The sequence below is a fragment of the Carassius gibelio genome, chromosome A19 (assembly GCF_023724105.1).
Source record: "Carassius gibelio isolate Cgi1373 ecotype wild population from Czech Republic chromosome A19, carGib1.2-hapl.c, whole genome shotgun sequence".
Classification (NCBI taxonomy): Eukaryota; Metazoa; Chordata; class Actinopteri; order Cypriniformes; family Cyprinidae; genus Carassius; species Carassius gibelio.
The window spans coordinates 18410326-18428635 of record NC_068389.1 but is presented as its reverse complement, the minus strand read 5'-3'; the positions used below and the strand labels follow the sequence as shown (position 1 = coordinate 18428635).

The 18310-nt window shown below is 37.1% G+C and overlaps 1 protein-coding gene across 6 annotated transcripts in view; it reads left to right on the top strand.

Moving 5' to 3' along the window:
* LOC127935195 (zinc finger transcription factor Trps1-like) overlaps window positions 1-18310 on the top strand; it is a 102791-nt gene that overhangs the window by 10626 nt on the left and 73855 nt on the right. The window lies entirely within an intron of this gene.

Here is an 18310-nt window from a genome sequence, read left to right as displayed (position 1 = left end):
AGATTAGGAGGGTTCAGGTGAATGTGGGAGCTTCTTTTACTTTCATGTTGTGGAGAGGACTGAGGCCATCCACAGTGGCACAGCTACGGTTTGCTGTAATTTGGCTCACTCAGACTGGAGTTCAGGTGTTCAGATGTCCAGACTGTGTACTTGATGATCAAAGATAGGTTTAGATGTTGCATAATCAAACTTCAAATTATGCTGTTGAGATTTTCTAGTTGCGTATTGATAAAAAAAAAATATATATATATGGTATTTATGGTGGATTTATTTTTTTGTACTAGTAGTGTTTGATAATTTTATCTCTTTTTTTAAGCAGATTTAATTTGTAAGGTCTTTACCGTTGCAATACATTTTACACTGTTCCTTAACCAGGCATGACATGATAAAGCATTAAGTGATAAAAGTGATTTTTCTATGAAACAATGTCAGATTCTTACAGTGTTCTAATTAGCTGTTATAGTGCTGAATCCAAGTATTTTTTGACTATGGACTGAAAGGAAAATTAAAAATCTGTCATTTACTCCCCACCTGTGTCATTCTAAAACTGCATGACTTTCTTCTGTGGAACATACAAATAGATATTTTGATAAATACTTGTGATTTTTTTTTTTTTTTTTTTTTGTCCATGCGATGCCAGCCAATGGGAGCTAAAACTCTTTTATTGCCAACATTTTAAAAAATATCTTCCTATGTTATGAGAAGAAAGTTTTACATTTTTACAACAACATGAGGGTAAGTAAATTATTACATTTTTGGGTGTGTACTGTCGCCCATATGTTACACTGCTTTCAGAGTCATTGGATTGCTGTCTTTTGCACACAACTGCCAATGACCGTTTCAGTCAAAACTAGGGATGCATCAAAATAAAAATTCTTGGCTGAAGCCGAACAAAATGAAACACTGAGCTGAAGGCCGAATACCAAACACGCTTTTTCACCCACCCCATGTAGGCCTATTTTGCCTTTTTTTCACTATTGCATTAACCAAAATGTGTTTTTTACTGTTTTGTCCTGCTTTTCAAATAAAAAAAAATGTATTACAAAAGAACAATTTAAAAATATTTATTTTACAATTTACACTTTTTTACATTCTAGCAGACATTATACGAACAAAGCACAATTTATCTTAAAATTACATTTACTGAGTGGAAGAGACTTTTAAAACATTAGACTATATTACAGATCCTAATTTGAACACTGTGTGTGAATGTTATAATGAATGTATTAATAGAGCTGTTGTAGGGTAATTATTATTTTGATTTATTATTGTCTTTTTATTTTATTTTACAGAACGGCAGTAAAATTACAATAACAATACTATCATTTATGAGTGCTGATAGAGTTGTTGTTTTTTGCTTTTTTTGACAGGAACCCACAGGAAGATCTCAGTGCTGCTTTTTTTTGACAACAGCATGCAGATTTATACATTTTTATCATTACACATTTGGAAAGGTGTTTGTCGAACATATCACATTGTCACATGGCTTTAAAAAAATTCACAAATATGTTAATGAGCAACTGACGAGTAATAAGTTCATCGCAATTTTTTCTCGTGCCTTGGACTTTGAACATGCAATTTGTGCATGCATTAGAAAATATAACATTCTGCAGTCTATTTAATAATGGTTTGAGGTAGGGATGTCAACGATTAATCGATGATCGATTAATTGTCGATAAGAGATGCAATCGATTAAGGCTATCGATGGTCGGTTAACCGATTCAATGTTGGGCTGCGTGCGGCTCATGCGCACTCAACACGTGCGAGCGGCTGTGAGTGACGGTGACGATATATAAAAGCATCATCATTCATTCACAATGTACAAATTAAGCTTTTAATGTGATTTAAACTTTAAAGTACATTAAAATGGAAACAACATAAAAGTTCTTCAACATTAAATGCAATAGAAATGTAGTTACTAATCATTTCATCAGATAACTGTTTTATATCGTGCGCTTTGCAGGGCTGCGGGACACAGTGACAGGACAGGTAGTCTATTCATTCCTACAACTTGTTAATTCATTCCTACGAATTATTAATGTGGCAATTGTCCATGTTTCATTAATTTTGTTCCCTAAATAACCCATGATTTAAGTGAAATAAGGGAACAAATTAATAAATCGAACGAATTCTTAATTCATGAAATCTTTAATTTCCCTTCCCATGTTTACCACAGTAAGAGATGCGAAAACAGTTATTAAAAGCGAAAGATAATAAAATAAACCTGGGAAATTAGAGGGTTAGACTATGAAGATTTAGGAAAAGAAACAATGCCTAAATATACTGAATTTGTGGAAATTCGTGACCAACCGGCAAACCAGAACAAAGCCGCGTAAATGAAGACTATGGGGTCCAAAAGCATAGTCGCGATCTAACATTTTCCAGTTAACCTATTATTCCTCTAATAAACAAAGCTTTTATACCACACTTGTCATAATCAGATCTTATCATTTCTAAATAAATAATTGCTGGATTCAAAACAGCGATTAATAGGCGCTGTGACCGACACATTCCTGGAGCATTCACTGCTGTCACTAAACGGTGACGCCGAGCATCGTTCACAAGTTTCTGCATGGACCTGACAAGGGCACAGGTTCTAAGCCCTGGGACAAAATGGGATGCTTTAAGGAAAATTTATAGCCTACTAAGTAATAGGCCCAACATAAAAATAACAATTTGTTTTCATGTTTTTTTTTTTTTTTTTTTTTTAAATAGGCTATGCGAAATATATCCGACTTAAATAGGCTAATTAAGATTAACGGATTTAAAACAGAAGTGTGGGCGCTCCATAAGTTCACAAAAAAAAAAAAAAAAAGGATGACAACGCATTCTGTTTGTTTGCTTTATTTTACAAGAGCACAAATCTTCTGTTTTTATTGTGAGTGTGCACAAATGAAAGTAAACACTTTTGCGGAAAATATATATATTTTTTTAATGTCTCAGCTGTTTCGATCGCCCCGGAGCCTGCTGCACACGTATATTCTAGCGATTCAAACTTACATCGCAGTCTGTTCATTATCAAAAAAATGTCAACTAAACATTAAAAGGTTACACTGGTCAGTTTAAATAGACCGTAGTATACCGGTCCACTCTGCTGTTATGCCAAGGACGTTTTTGCTCATATGAAGAGGATCATCTTTTCCGTCTATATGCGAATGCGTGTTAAGTACAAGCCTAGTTTACATTATAAATAATAGTTTAACATTCAAATACATTGCGAATATGGAAACATTTCGATTTGTGCCGAATGAGACATGAGCAATAACCTCCAAATAAATCTAGCCAAAGCCGCGCTCGCTCATCCTCGTCTGCACGCATGCACTGTCACGATCTAATGCGCTGTATGCCGGATTTTTAAAAATCTGACATTTTCTAGGACAGAATCCAGCAGGATCAAATTAATGTGAGCAACTGTGTTTTGGTGCAGCAGCGCCGATGTAGTTCACTTAATGTGCAGCGCAGTCACACGCGCTCCACATTTCGGATAATTTTATACAATAATGTCAGTTGAAAACATTGCAATTGTGCTTTAAAATACAACAACGAGCACCACAAAACCATTTAAAGAGGCGCGTTCAGCGTTCTCCTTGCGGGATTGGAAACTGTCAACAAAGTAAAATGACCTCAAAAGTATGGCGCGCTCTATTCATTTTATCAAATGATCATAATCGCATCTATTCATTTTATAACCCTGCTACTAGCATTTTATTCAGACTAAAACCTCTTTAATTCAAGTGAGAAAGCGTTTTGTGTGTGTGTGTGGCTTTTGCACATCCTGTCATACCGCTGACTGCGTGCCTGCAATAGACGCATTTTGCAGTATTATGGTTAACGATTAATCGATTAATTGATCGTTAATTTAAACGACGATCGATCATGGAAATAATCGAAATTTGACATCCCTAGTTTGAGGTAATTTCGAGATTTCAATCATCATACAGTAACTGAACCACCAACATTAGCCACCTCTTCTTCTCATCGGAGATGTGATACAGCACTAAACATTCTCTTGCTGTTGGTGCTTTGTGCTTGTAATGATTTCTGCATCTTTCTCTGATAGTTTTAAATACTTTCACACTGGCGACATGTTTGCTGCAGTAGTGCGTCTCTCTATTTGATCACATTAGTCATTGATCGGTACATATTATTGTGCCTTTTTCGCTTATTCAGAAATACATATTTTTTGCTATTTTTGGCCGAATAATTTCGGTTGCACAATATTTGGTGCATCCCTAGACAAAACACATTTAGCACTACAGGGCTTAACGTTGAGAAGGCTCAACATGTCAAACACAGCAATGTGTCAATGCGAAGAAGAAAGAGATTTTTCTTTCCTTGGACAACCTATTTTCACAACTATATATGACTCGCAATTAATCACACATACACTGAGTGTGCTGTCTGTTTAGCCTTAAGTGCAAATCTATGGAGCCTTTGTACAAATCAGAATGGAACACATTGTTATCATTAACTTATTTAATATTTAGTACACATGCACAAAGTGTAAAATGAGAAGGGAATAACCCTATGAAAAAAGAAAACATGCAAAAATTGCAGTCGCTGCGGTTCTTGGAATACCGCATTATCGCGACAGCCCTAGCTAACTGTCTGTGGTCAGACTTAATCCTCAGACAGGCATCAGGCTGGAGGACAGGAAGACAGGAGTTGGTTCCCTCTGTTAAACACAACACTACAAGCTCCCTCTCTCTGTCTTCCAGACTGAACTCTGTTGGCTGCACTTTGTCTTTGTCAGAAGAAGATATAGAATTAGTAGCTTACCAGGCATCCCTCCCCTCCCCATCACTACCCGCACCATCTCATAACTCTTCTGGCAGGCCTAAGGAGCTGGTTTCTCATCTGTGGAGGCCACTACTCTAAACACCTATTATGGTCAATGGGCTTGGATCCCTGTCAGGGCCTGTTGCCTTTTTGATTAACCACTCGCCTCGGATTCCTCCCCAGGTCGTCGTCTTTTTTCACCATGTCTTCAGCTTCCAGATAGGAGATAAAATATCCATAAACAGCACTTGAAAGAGAATGTAAATGTTTATAGGCTTCCTGCAAGACTTATCTGATATTGTTCTTATTTATACGTCGGGGCCGGTTTACTTGGAGGTGGTCAAGTCGGCCGAACTGGAGCCAAGCAGCTTTTAGTGCTCTTTTGGCTCGGCTTTGCCAATTGCGGCATGGGGGAATTATTTAAGTGGACACTTGGACATTGCTGGAATGAGCCGGTAACACCAGGCTGGAAAGAATGTGGTAACAATACAACTATGATTTGTTTCAACACCTCCTGCATCCTGCTAACTAAACTTTAATCCATTTTAAGGCATTATTTGGGCAGTCATTTCTTGTTTTTGAGCTGCGTCTGAATCATCCGGGTCTTTCTCATCTGTTTGGCAGTTTTGAATGTAGCTGGCAATAGCACATTTCTTCTCATTTACCAACTGTAAAACAAAATTTCAGATCTATTTTAAATGATCTTCTCTTTACCTCATTCAGACACCCCAACTACTGTAGATATGCACTCTGTGACCAAATATGACACCCTATGTTACCACTTTTCTGGCACTAAATGGCATGACAAGGCGCACCGATTTCCCATGCAATATAGCTGTGCCATAAATTTGCTTGCTACAGCCTGCATGCTATAGCTAACTGGGGCGATGACTCTATAGGAAGCTGTTGAGTTGAGAGCCATTCTCTTGTGTAGGCGTAGGGATTGGATTTGTCAATTGTGCTGATATGTAAAGGGTGATCCGAGCCCCAAGTGATCCACTCAGGGTAGAGAATTATTGTACAGAGGCTAAAACCTAAAAGCTCTCTAGCAAACAGTCATACTCTTGCATGCACTCACATGCACTTGCAAGTACAGGCTTAACAGTCATTATATTGAGAGGAAATGTGTAATATTTGCTCTTTCACAGGTACACAATTGCAGTGAGGCCAATTATGGCACTCTAGTGCAGTGGAAACCACACATATGTGCATACAGACATTACTACTCGACCTTTTCTCTGACAAAGACATTGCTGCAGAGGAAGAAAACAAAGTTTCACCTTCTCAAACAAAGCCCACAGCTCATGAGTGAGACAGAGGTTGCAAGAGCCCATAGGGGTTGGATTCAGTATTACTGAAAGTGTCATGATTCTTTTATTAATGTTGGTACCACAGCAATATATGCAGTGGAACACAACACATTGAAAAGCTGAATGCTAATGCAATTATGAACCAATTAAATGAGTACAGTGGCACATAACCTGCAAGTATTGTCATAATAAAAGAAAAGAAAAGAGAATGCATCCAGCTTAAGTGAGCATGTAAGCTTTATGTACATTTTGTAAATCATTCAAATCTAGGCATTTCTGCTTTCATGCAATTTTCCAGAATTTACGTAAAATATCTGGGCAGAACTCTCTTGCTTAGTGTTCTGTTTAAATTGACTACTTTATACAATTATTGCTGGAGAAAGACTGATATTTCATGATATATATTTTTATTTATTTATTTCAGGATTGTCATTTTTTTGTATAGTTTACTTGTTGCTTTTTAGTATCTTTCACATCACAAGTGATCAAGTGCTCAAATCCTGCAGGAGTGTTGCTCTTGAGCAGGCCACGTTCACCAAGCCTAATGATATGTGGCCTACTTCTCATGGTAAAAAGGCGGTGTGACAGACAGTTTGTGTTATAGATAGCGGTGACTTCAGACCTCTAAGGTCTAAGGTATCATGCCTGTCCTCAGTTTACTTCAGCCGCCTTGTTTGGGGTGCCCTTTCTGCTAATAGTACGAATAGCTCAAGACCTAGTCTAGACCAAATGAGGTGGCATATTTTTCCACCTTTAGGTCTTCTTTCCCCTGCTTTCGATTCCTTTTTATGAGAAGGTACGGTACTTTTTCAGTAAATACTAGTGCATTCACAGAAATGAGTTCTGCTTCACTAAGCATAGAATGAGACAGAGTTCCCATGATGAGACAGACAGGCAGGTAAGTCTTTGCATAAGGATCACAGATGGTATCAGAGGGTGTGGTTGTTTCTATCAAACAGCTCTGATGACTAATCAGTCCCAAGGCTATATGACATTTGAAAGAAGAATAATTGTACTAAGCAAATAGAGGAATCTTGTACAACCGGTGTCGTTAAACTGCTTCCCTTTATATAGAAAATACCATAGAGTGCATATGGCTTGATGCTTCGAACTTTACAGTGGACGTTGTGGGTGCTTTTTTTTTGTCTTGGCTGTGGTGGAAAAAGCCAAAATTGATCTATTTAGGCAGTTCATAATGTCCCAGGTAGCCTGGTTTGTGTACTAGGGTGGCAATACAAGCATGTAGCAACTAACAAAGAATATTGTCTGTGCAAAGAAGGTTTATTTGAGAGCTACGCGTGTTCAGAGGCCCTGCCTGTACCTTGATACGAAGCATCAGCAGCTTTTGTAATGTTGAAGACGAATCTCAAAGTTAGTGATAAATTTGGTATGTTAAGCAAATCTTTCCACACATGATTATGCACAAATATTTTGTCGGAGATGCCAGGTGACAAACTGACTCTCTCAAACAGTTTTAACTGTGGTTAATCACGTCTGATCATGTTTGGAATCTCTCCAGAGAGGCAGCAGAGAGACTCTATTACGACAGGCCTCGCTATCACAAGGATCTGCCTCTGGTTGTGGGTCTCTGGGCAATGTGATATTTATTTATTTTCAGTAATTTATTAAAATAGTTAAAATGGTTTGCTGCATTGTTAAAATAGGCTACACTACACGTATACTTTGTTTTTGTTTTTTAGAGAGTAAAAAAAACATACGTTGCGTAGTCTATTAATAAGTGGCATTTTATTATTTCATTCAGAAATAGGCCTAATACTGATGCGAAATGTTTACAAGAATTATAATAAATACTGTAAACATAACTGTGCTTTTTTAGTTCCCCTCACTCCAAAACAAATCCTTTCAATTAACAGTATTAAACGAAACTGAAACCAACGCTGGGTCTCTCATTCGACACAAATCCAAATGTTTCCATATTCACCATATATTTGAATGTTCTACTGTTATTTATAATGTAAACTAGGCTTGTACTTTACACGATAACTGCAGGTTTATTTTATTGTCTTTGACTCTTAATCAATGTTTTGCATCTCTTAATGTGGTAAACATGGGAATGCAAATGAAAGATTTCATGGCCATGAAGAATTTGTTGAATTGGTTAATTTGTTCCCTGATTTCAGTTAAATCATGGGTCATTTAAGGAACAAAATTAACGAAACATGGACAGTTGCTCCAAATTAATAAATCGTAGGAACGAATTAACAAGGACTGAATATATCCTATCTGTCCCGTGTCCTGCAGCCCTGCAAAACGCACGATATGAAACAATTATCTGGGGAAATGACTTAGTTACTACATTTCCATTGCTTTCCATGTCAAAGAACTTTGTGTTGTCTCTATTTTAATTCACTTTTAAAGTTTAAATCACATTAAAAGCTTAATTTGTACATTATGAATGAATGATGATGCATTTATATACTGTCAGCCTCACTCATTGACACTCGCAAGTGTTGAGTGCGCATGACCGCACGCAGCCCAAAATTAGAAAGGTTAATCAACCATTGATAGCTTTAATCGATTGCATCTCTTATCGACAATTAATCGATCATCGATTATCCGTTGACATCCCTAGTATATGTAATATGTATTACTTTAAAAAGCCATTTAAAAATAAATGAATTGCGGTTCAGCAAATAAAATGTAAAAGTTAAAAATATAGATATTTCTAAAATGTCTTTGCATGTATTTTATAAAAGTGTACAGATTTTTCATGATCATTTTATAAGTACAAATAAAAAATTATTACTTTTGTACAGAAAAGTTTGATTATTCATTTGTAGTAGTTTCATGCCTTTTGTGGCTGTTCTTTTGCATATTTTTAAACTGATGAACAAATCTGAATAATTTTCTGTGTTAACCGACATTATTGCACAAATGCTGTTGGCAGAGCTTAACTTGACTTGAACCCGGAACATTCCTTTAACTTTGACTCAAACGAAGACCCCCCAGCTTTGAAGTTTATGTTCAGACTCCCATGTAAGATATTACTTTAATATTTCCGTGTGATAAAATACGTATACTCTCAGTCTTGTTTTTTATTTACTCAAAAGAGTTCCTCAGCTTTTTCTGTTTGTTTTGTGGAAAGCCAGGCAGTCAGTTTAAAATGGCTAGAGTCCTATTATGAGATTGTGAGTGTCGCTTTAGAGAAGCCTGAGGTATGTCGCAACGTTTTGTGCTTTTAACTCAGAAGGGAAATGCATCTCAGGCTGTGGTTTACTGATGGTTTCACACTGTAGCTGCAACGGCTTGCTTTGAATAGTAAAGAATATCATTTTAGCACAGGAGGAGACTTTATTCAACTTTATTTAAAACTTACTACCTGTTCAACTTTCTTTTCATTAAAGTCAGTGTTCAATCATCTTGGCTTATCTGAAATCTCTGGATATCTAGAGCCCTATGATTTCCGCGATGTGGAAAATGTGGACAGAATCTCGGAATCCAGTCATAAAAACGGAATTCACAGTTTAAAGCAGAATGTCGCAGAATTTGTCAAATTTATAATGAATCAAAAGTAGGTCATTACACTTTAATCAAATTGTGATATGGACACGTATCTGTAAATATTATGCCGCAGAAGTCGATTTAAATATGAATCCTGCACGTTCTGCGTGTCTCTGTTAATGAATAGCGTAGATGCATGGTTTTATATTTCTAAACCCATACTGAAGCGTGTGTGATGCTCACGGTGATTACAGTAGTATCTACCGTCTTACTAAATGAAGACGTAAACACATGAACAACATCTACAGAACTGCTCTGAGAGTCCCTTCATGAGCATTTGAACATTTGATTTGAGTGAAACTAGCCTCATATCACATATACAGAACTGTATAAATATCAGACATACAGTAGTAGTTCTTTACAAGTTTTTTATTAGACTTTGCTGCTTTTCTGTAGTTTTGCGCTTGTGTCTCTTGCAGTGTCTCATGAATGAAATGCCATTCTAAAAACATGGCGCACAAGTTAAAAGTAGTTCACTCCCATCTTCTTGCATGTTTTACCTATTCCACTGCTCACCTCACATCTTTGTCAACACAAAAGCACATTCTGTGTGAATAGCGCTTGGTGCTATATTTATGATCCCTCACAGAGCATGTCACACATGAGCGGTTAATCACGTGCGCTGACATGCGGTTGGATCTTTTTTTTTCTTCTCTCTCTTTACTGTTATCACCAGCATAATGTCAAAGTATCTAATTTAACATTTGGTAATATTTCTGTTCAAAAACGCAATTGAACGATTTCTAAAAAATAAAATCGTGGCAAGACAATAGATTCAAATTAATTGATAAAATCGGGAAAATCGCCCAGCCCTACCTAGTACTACTACTTACTAATACTACTACTACTAAAATGAAACAAACATCAAAGGGATAATCTCACAACTTTTTTCCATGTTTTAATTTTTATTAGTAAATAATTTTGTTTGCTAAAAAAAAAAAAAAAAAAAAATCAAGTTTTCTTCTTTTTTAGTAATTAAAAGATGAATTAGATTTATGTTTTATGTCTTCAATTGATAACCAGAAAAATGTAAATACACAACACAGAATTTCAGAGAATTTTTTTTTTTTTTTATAAGGCCACTTAAAAAAAAGTTATGCCTTTAAACATTCACAGGCATGCTAAAGCACATAATTTAAAACAATAAAAATATGGTGAGAAGAAATAAAACATTTAGGGCCCTAAACGTAATTTTTCTTAAACTTTTAATAAATTGATGTGAATATGTATAAGTTCCATGATTTTAATTAATTAGATATGAAAATGGAGTCAAGAAAAGTTAAAACAGAAAAGAAAAACTTAATCCAGAAAAATTCAAACGGATTTCATAGGACCCTAGATATCTTATCTCATGGTGTGTCTCAGCCTTACTCCATGTTGGTGGGCTGCAATCAGCCGTTTCCTCCTGGTTAGGACATCGGGGAGATGTCAGCTCATAAAAACCTCATAATCATTTCAATTATCAAGGTGCAGAAAAGAAAATTAAAGCTATTGTTCTGCCTGAAGGGTGGTTTTAACTGTCTGCTAGTTCTTCATGGGCAAGTTAAAAAAACATCACAGAGCAGGAGGTGTTTCTCCTACTCCGTAAACGGAGGAGTGTGAAAAGAAGAAAGCGGCCCAGTGCAGGCAGAAGGAGAATAGAGGAACACAAGCAGAAGTGATTTCTCATCAGTGCCTCGGGTAGCAAGTTGTGCAATGAACAATCTTGTCTGACTTTTCCTGTTGCTTAATAAATATATTTTTAGATGGGAACTACAGCACTGCTTGAAGTAGCGCGCACGTGCTGCTTTCTGAACGGCAGAATTCTGAATTTCACTTGAGATTTAGAAAGACTCTTATGATTATACAAATTATTATGTATAAATAATTTTTCTTTCTCATGTTTTTTTTTCCTTTCAAAATTACTTTTCATTAAAAAAATAAAAAATAATAATCTCCATAATCTTTTTAAAAATTCCATAACTTTTCATCTGAAACAAATGTCTTTGCTGATGTCTCTTGAGGCATTTAAAACAATAGCACAAAAGCTTTTTTAGGCAATGTCATTTAATCTGGGTAAATTCTGGTATGCAGTGCCCACTTTTTCACCATCCAGTCAGTTCCTAATGCCTAGATAAGTCTAGCCCTCCTTCTTTTCCATTAAATGTCCTGTTTCGCTTGGACATGTCACATAACGGAAGTAAAACATGTTGCGACCAGGAGTTCATGTGAACTTTAAAAGGCAGCCATTTCTCATGTCCTTTATGTTCCATGAGGTCTGTCTTCCCATCTGTCTCTCCTTCCTTTCTCTGTCTTTTCACACACACACATGCGTACACACACGCACTCACACACGGTGGTGTTGGCGGAAGCATGTTATCTGCAGTTCTCTCTAGAGCGCATGATCCTTTCCCCTCTCTGGCAGCTCAGGGCCTGTGATCACAGGAAGCTTAAGGGAAGCAGTTGTTCTCTGGTGTCTCCGGTTCTAGCGTGCGCTGATTGAGTGCACAGAGGCCAGGTCATTCAGACAGGGCCTTCCATCCTCCCCCTCCACACCGCCTGACTGGAAGGCCGATTGGGGAGATATTTGGGAAAAACTTGATAGAAAGTTCTTTTTTTCCTGTTCTGGTATAATGACACTCTAGCCAGAAGGTTCTGGGTCTTGCAAATTAAGCAGTTAGTTGTGAACAAGGCATCTGTGTCACATGCGAATTAAACAATTTAGTTTAATCACAGATTTTTCTTGGAAATGTAAAGCTTGCTGGTTAGAGGTTGACCAACATTGACTGACATGAAAACTAAGTGGGAAGATTGTTAATTTAGAAAATAAAGAAAATTGGCATTTATATTAAAGATTTGTTTAATTCTTAGTGATGCACATTCTTACAAAATTAACAATAATGACTTACCCTTAAAAAACGTTTTGTTATTATTTAAATAAATGAAATGGGTTCATCACACAAAATGTAATTTATTCCTGTGAAGGCAGAGCTAAATCTTCAGTAGACATTGTGTCACATGATCTTTCAGAAATCATTCTTAAATGCTGATTTGGCGACCTAGAAATATTTCTTTATGTAATCACTAATTATGAACATTTTGTGGATGGTTTCCATGACACCGTGACATTTTTGGTCGAGTGCAACAGGTCTGCATGTTCTGAAGTTCAGTTGATTAAGAGAAGGGGTGGGGGGGGTTTAAAACCTCGCCAACATTGCCAAAGGCAACAGTTTTTGGTTTTGCGTCTTTGATGTGAATGAGTTCTCATGAATAAACATGAAGGGGGGTTGTGTTGGTTGTATTGTGTATCATTGACATGCCACGTAAAAATGGGGGAAAAAAAGTCACAGAGAGGCAGTTAGTCACGGGCCTTTCTTATTGAGCATGTCACCCTTTCGCAAGCTGCCTCATGGAAGGAAAACGGGGTGAAGAGAATTATGGGAAAAGCTCTTTATTTTTGACATGCCAACCCTTCCTCTCTCCTTACTCTACAAACAATCTCTCTCTCTTTCTGACGTTCTCTGTCAGTTTGGTACTTTCTCGCTCTCTCAAACTGAAATGACACATCACTAAAGGTGAGAGGACTTCCTTTCTCAGAGTTGTATATGAGTTGGAAGTTTCCGGGCTGGATGACTCCACCACAAACACGCAGGAATGAAATCATCCCCTGCAGGCCCGTCAACTCCAAAGCTTTTGTTTATTGCACAACAGTAATTTAGTATGAAGATAAAGATGTAATGAGGTACAGCTAAATATTAATGAAAGTTGACGAGGTATCATTTTCTACCTGGAAAAATGCACTTTTATGATTTCATATGTAGCTTTTTTCAAATTAAATTTTTTTTCCTTCCCTTGTAGCTCCGGAATCATAAAACCTGGCTATCTCCACAGGTTTTAATGAGGAACATCATAGTCTTCTCTTCGAGTGCGCTTTGCTGTAATTTTTTTCTCTCCCTTTTTTCCGTTTGCATGCTGATATTTCAAAGTCAGTGGAATATTGGGTGTAGCTCAGATCGGCGTTCCCGGACATCTGTACGAAGACAGATTTTGGCAGTCCCCGCCTCCTTCAAAGGCCTTAGCATTGCAGTGGCAGTATTAGTTTTTCATCTTCTTCTTCTCGCACTTTGAGAAAGGGTGGAGATTAGTATGCCATTCCATACACGCACGCAGACACACACACACACACACAGACACACACACACACACACACACACACACACACACACCCTCTGAAGAAAGCCCTGTGTTCTGGCAGGCCTGTTGATTCATTTCACTCTCTAAAGAGGTCTCCTCACTTCTTGTTTACATGAAAGGTTGAATCTCTTGTGAGTGTCTGCCTACGTTCTGCACTTTCTTGTTTAATATTCAACTCTTCTTGTACAATCTGTATCCTTATTTTTGCTTTTTGTTGACTAGATACTGCTTATACTGGCCTTAAAGCTAGCAGAGACTGGAAGTGCAGCATGTGGTGCCAAAAAAATAGAAATGTGTGTTGTTTTACATATGTCTTATAGAAAATACATAATTGTTTCATTATGACACTGTGAAATTTTGAGTTTTGCCACTGATAGCTAAAACTGAAAACGATTGTTATTCTTAATCTATCTTTTTGTTTTGATTTGATTTTTGTATTTATTTTTATTATTATTATTTTGGCTCTGCTCTCTTTCTTTCTTTCTTTCTCTCTCTCTGGTGATTTCAGTGTTTTGCAAACGGACCAACAATAGCCCGCAATGAAAATAAAGTCAATTGAATTTAATAAAAAGTAAGGTTTGTAGAATTTCTTCCAAAGCTTACGATGCTTTTATCTGTTGCGTCTGGGTTTCACTTAATCAGTATAATTGTAAATTGGAATTTCTTACCTCTTACTTTCAAGGAAAGGAAATACATTTTCAGATGTATTGAAAAGAGAAACATCCTGTATCTGAAGAAAGAAAAAAAATAGAGCACTTAAATGAAATTGACTCAATGTCACAGCTTGGTAGTTATCATGCTTTAGAGGCAATTATTTCTCTGCCATGTTTTAGCCCAGGGTCAAATTAATGTGACACACAGCTGCATGGTTCATATGTGTAAGTGTGTGATTTTGAGGGTGGATATGGGTGATGTGGGTGACTCAAAGCCCTGTTCCTCCTCTTGACATTTCGCATTAATGATAATTAATTGCACTGCTTCTATCTAGCATCTCACATATGTGTTTTCCATAGACCCCCACATGCTTGAAACAGTAATGTGATTTAGTCCTAATGTTACAACGAGATTAAACTCCACTTGAAGATGGATCGGGGTCCTTCGATTCCTTTCTTACCGCAAAAGTCTGCAGTTGGGACATGGAGGAATTGAAAGGAGACTGAACAAGGTGGGATTGAGGGATAGTTTGGGGAACACTTTTATGACGACTTGCTCTTAGACGTGACTGCACACACATGGTATGCCTGATGGATCCGAGTAGTGGTTAATTGCCATGTGCGTGGTTGAATATACCATTGTTGGAATGGAAAGCAGGGCCTGTTTCATTTTAAAGTGATTTTTTTTTCTTGTCATTCTCCAATTGTAGCCTCCAAAAGTTGATTATTGGTAAATCCCAGAACATGCAAGTAAAATCAGATGGAAATGCGGTTCTTTATTTGAGTTGGTTAAAGTTTAGCCCTGCCGTTGCTGTGAGCATACCAGTTACTCATTTAGAAATGAATTCTTCCACACTGTCTTCCAGCCATGACAGAAAGCAATTAGTGTATATTTTCTCTCTTTTTATTTTTCTTGTCTACTGCTTCAATTTATGATGTCTTAAATAAAGGATGCAAAATGAGTCTCATCATTTAAGATCTCAGGGAACTCAATATTCTGCCTGACTGATCAGAGGTGCGTGTGCCCGCGCAACTGCATTAGTATTTAAGTAAGTGAGCGTCAGTATACGTGTGTGTGTGTATAGGTTTTGTTATTTAAGACTTCACTCAGATCCACCCCCGATGAATTGAAAGCACAGGCTGAATTATGAAAGGCGTTTTTGGTAATGTATTTTTTAATAAACATACTTTCTGGGTGGAGAGCTCGGAGTGACCCCGGCTGCAGTGCTGCATGGGGTCCTCAAGCTGTGTGTGTGAATCCCCGCTCCCGTGTGATCCTCCTGGGACCGTGATGTAGAGAGGATTGCATCTGAACTCACAGTGAAAGATTGAGGGACACAAGTCTGGGACCAAGATAAAGTAGCTATGGGCTGGCTTTAGTAATTGGCAGCTTGTTTAGTTTAGTTCCGGAATAGCTCACTCAGAAATTAAAATTCTTTCATTATTTAATGTTGTTTCAAAATTAGTTTCTTTCTTACTCAAAACACAAAATTTTAAAGATTGCGATGGACGCTAATTTTCCTGCAGCTAAATAGTCAATGGATCTTTGTAAAGTAAAAAACAATACAACATCCAAATGTATCCTAAAAGTACTCCATATGATAGTTTGAAAAACAAACTGTAAGTTCAAATCGTTCCTTTAACATTTGTGTACCAAGTTTCAGCATTAGAATGCGCAAAAGTTTCAGATAGTGTGTGTTCCATAATGCACAAGTTGCTTTCTTGTGTCATCAGATTCAAGTGAATGAAATTATCTGTATTTCAGCTGTATATTATTGCTGATATGTGGAAAATCAGCAGTGTACAGTTTAAACAAATGCAACTATAAGTTTCTTAATGAACGTATCATTAGATGAATTTCCAATCTGAGGCTTGGGACAGATTTAAGATTTTCTTTTTAGTAGTGTTGAATTTAAACTTTAATTGGAACCAATACAGTTAGATTTGCAGTTAAGTGAATCAATTTAATGATGTCTGTCATCATGTGATATTGTGAATACTGTCAAAAGCTGAAGATAGTGTATATGTTGACCTGTCCTATTTAACTACAGAAAATTGCTCATAGTTAAAGAAAGGGTTTTGTCATTTTCCCGGTGTGTGTTTGTGTGTGTATTTTAAGCAGACTCATTTAGTAGAAATCTCTTGCTATGCAACACCTCGACACACTGCAGACACTCTTAACCAAAGCACACACCGTAAACAAATGCACAAAATACCAACAGATGCAGAAAGAACTTTTACATATACTCCCACTGCCAGCTTCTAATTTCAACCACCTGGACATTGTCTGGACTCCACAATATACTGCCGAGTGGGAACGACTTGGTCTCTTTCTGTAATGAGTTAAACCCTACCACTAAAAATCTCATCAGTGCTGACCAGACTAGGCCAGATTGTTGAGGAAATCCCCTGTATTTGTTGTTGTGTTTGAAACGAGATCTCCTAGATGAGTTTGACAATGAAGATGACTTTATTTGGAGTCACATTGCCTCTTTACAAATGAGGCTCTGTGTGTATTTGGCCAGCCCTTTTGATAATAGAGATCGGCCAAGAGGAAGCCGGCAAGTGCTGACTTTTTTCACCTTTGTGACGTCAGTGGAGTTTGTGTGCATGTAAACTGATGGCAAGAGGTCTCACAACGTTAGTTTGCCACTCAGCAATCCACATTTCATATGTTGTTAATTTAGGGTTCATTGTGATGTTGTGAAACATCCGTCAGATACGAATGATTTGAGTTGAGTTCTTAAGTGTCTGTAGTGCCTGTAAGTGCCTGCAGATGCTGGAAGTTGAATACATTGGTAAAGAAAGTGACATTATATTAGTGCATTACAGGTATAGTCATTTATATTTGTATTTTAAATGTTCTAATTTTTTTGTATTGTGACAATTTTTTTATTTACTGAATTATTTAGATTTGGGTGGGAGGGGGCTATAAATTATATATATATTTATAATATATGTATATATATATATTTTTTTTTTTTTCTTTTGTGATTAAATCACACAGAGGTTTTCCATCACCGTGTCACAATGACAGTGATCAAACGCCTGTCGAAAAAAGAAAAAGAAAAACAAATTTCAAAACATAATGTATAGCTTTAAATCATGTGGCTGATGAAAGCATTTGAAAGCGTTTTCTTTATTCGCTTCTCCAAGACGCCCTGGAATTCTTCACTAAGTAGGCTAACACTTGGTTAACACGGTGTCAGAACCATCAGTTTGTAACCTAGTTGTAGAAATGCTTTCCTATGATTGAGCTCTGACTCCTGTCATTAGATTGCATTAGCTTAAGTGTCATAGAGCGCTCGAGGGACAGCCCTGCTCCATCTTCTGCTCTGTATGCAGGCAGAGGCCACTGTCGATCCATTCACCCCCTCCTTACTTTTTTTAATTAAGAAAATTGATTGTCCTGTCCTTTTCAGAAAGCATATTATACTTTATTAAGTAAGTTCTTGAGCAGGCACAATAACGCAAGAGGAGCAGTTTAATATAGGAAAAGAAAAGGAGGTGGGGGTGGATGGTGAACTAGTGATTTGAATTGACTGGTACAGGAACGCAGCAAATGCCTGGGAGCTATAAAAGCAGATTATTCGGTTTCTGATGGCGGAGTGGAATGGTAATGTCTCACTGCTTCCCCTGCAAGTTTTAATGTAATTGTGCACTATAGCCGGTATTAAAAAATTTCTCATCCTCCCACTCCATTCCTTTTTTTTCCTCTTCTATGTTGGTTTTCAATCCATGATAGCAAGACCTGTACTTTTATAATCAGAAACTGAGAGAAGGTGAAAGGAAATTGAAAATGGGAAAGTGTTTAGTTCAGTAAATCAATAGCTCTCTAAATAAGTTCTGTAGCCTAATATGCAATGCAAATTT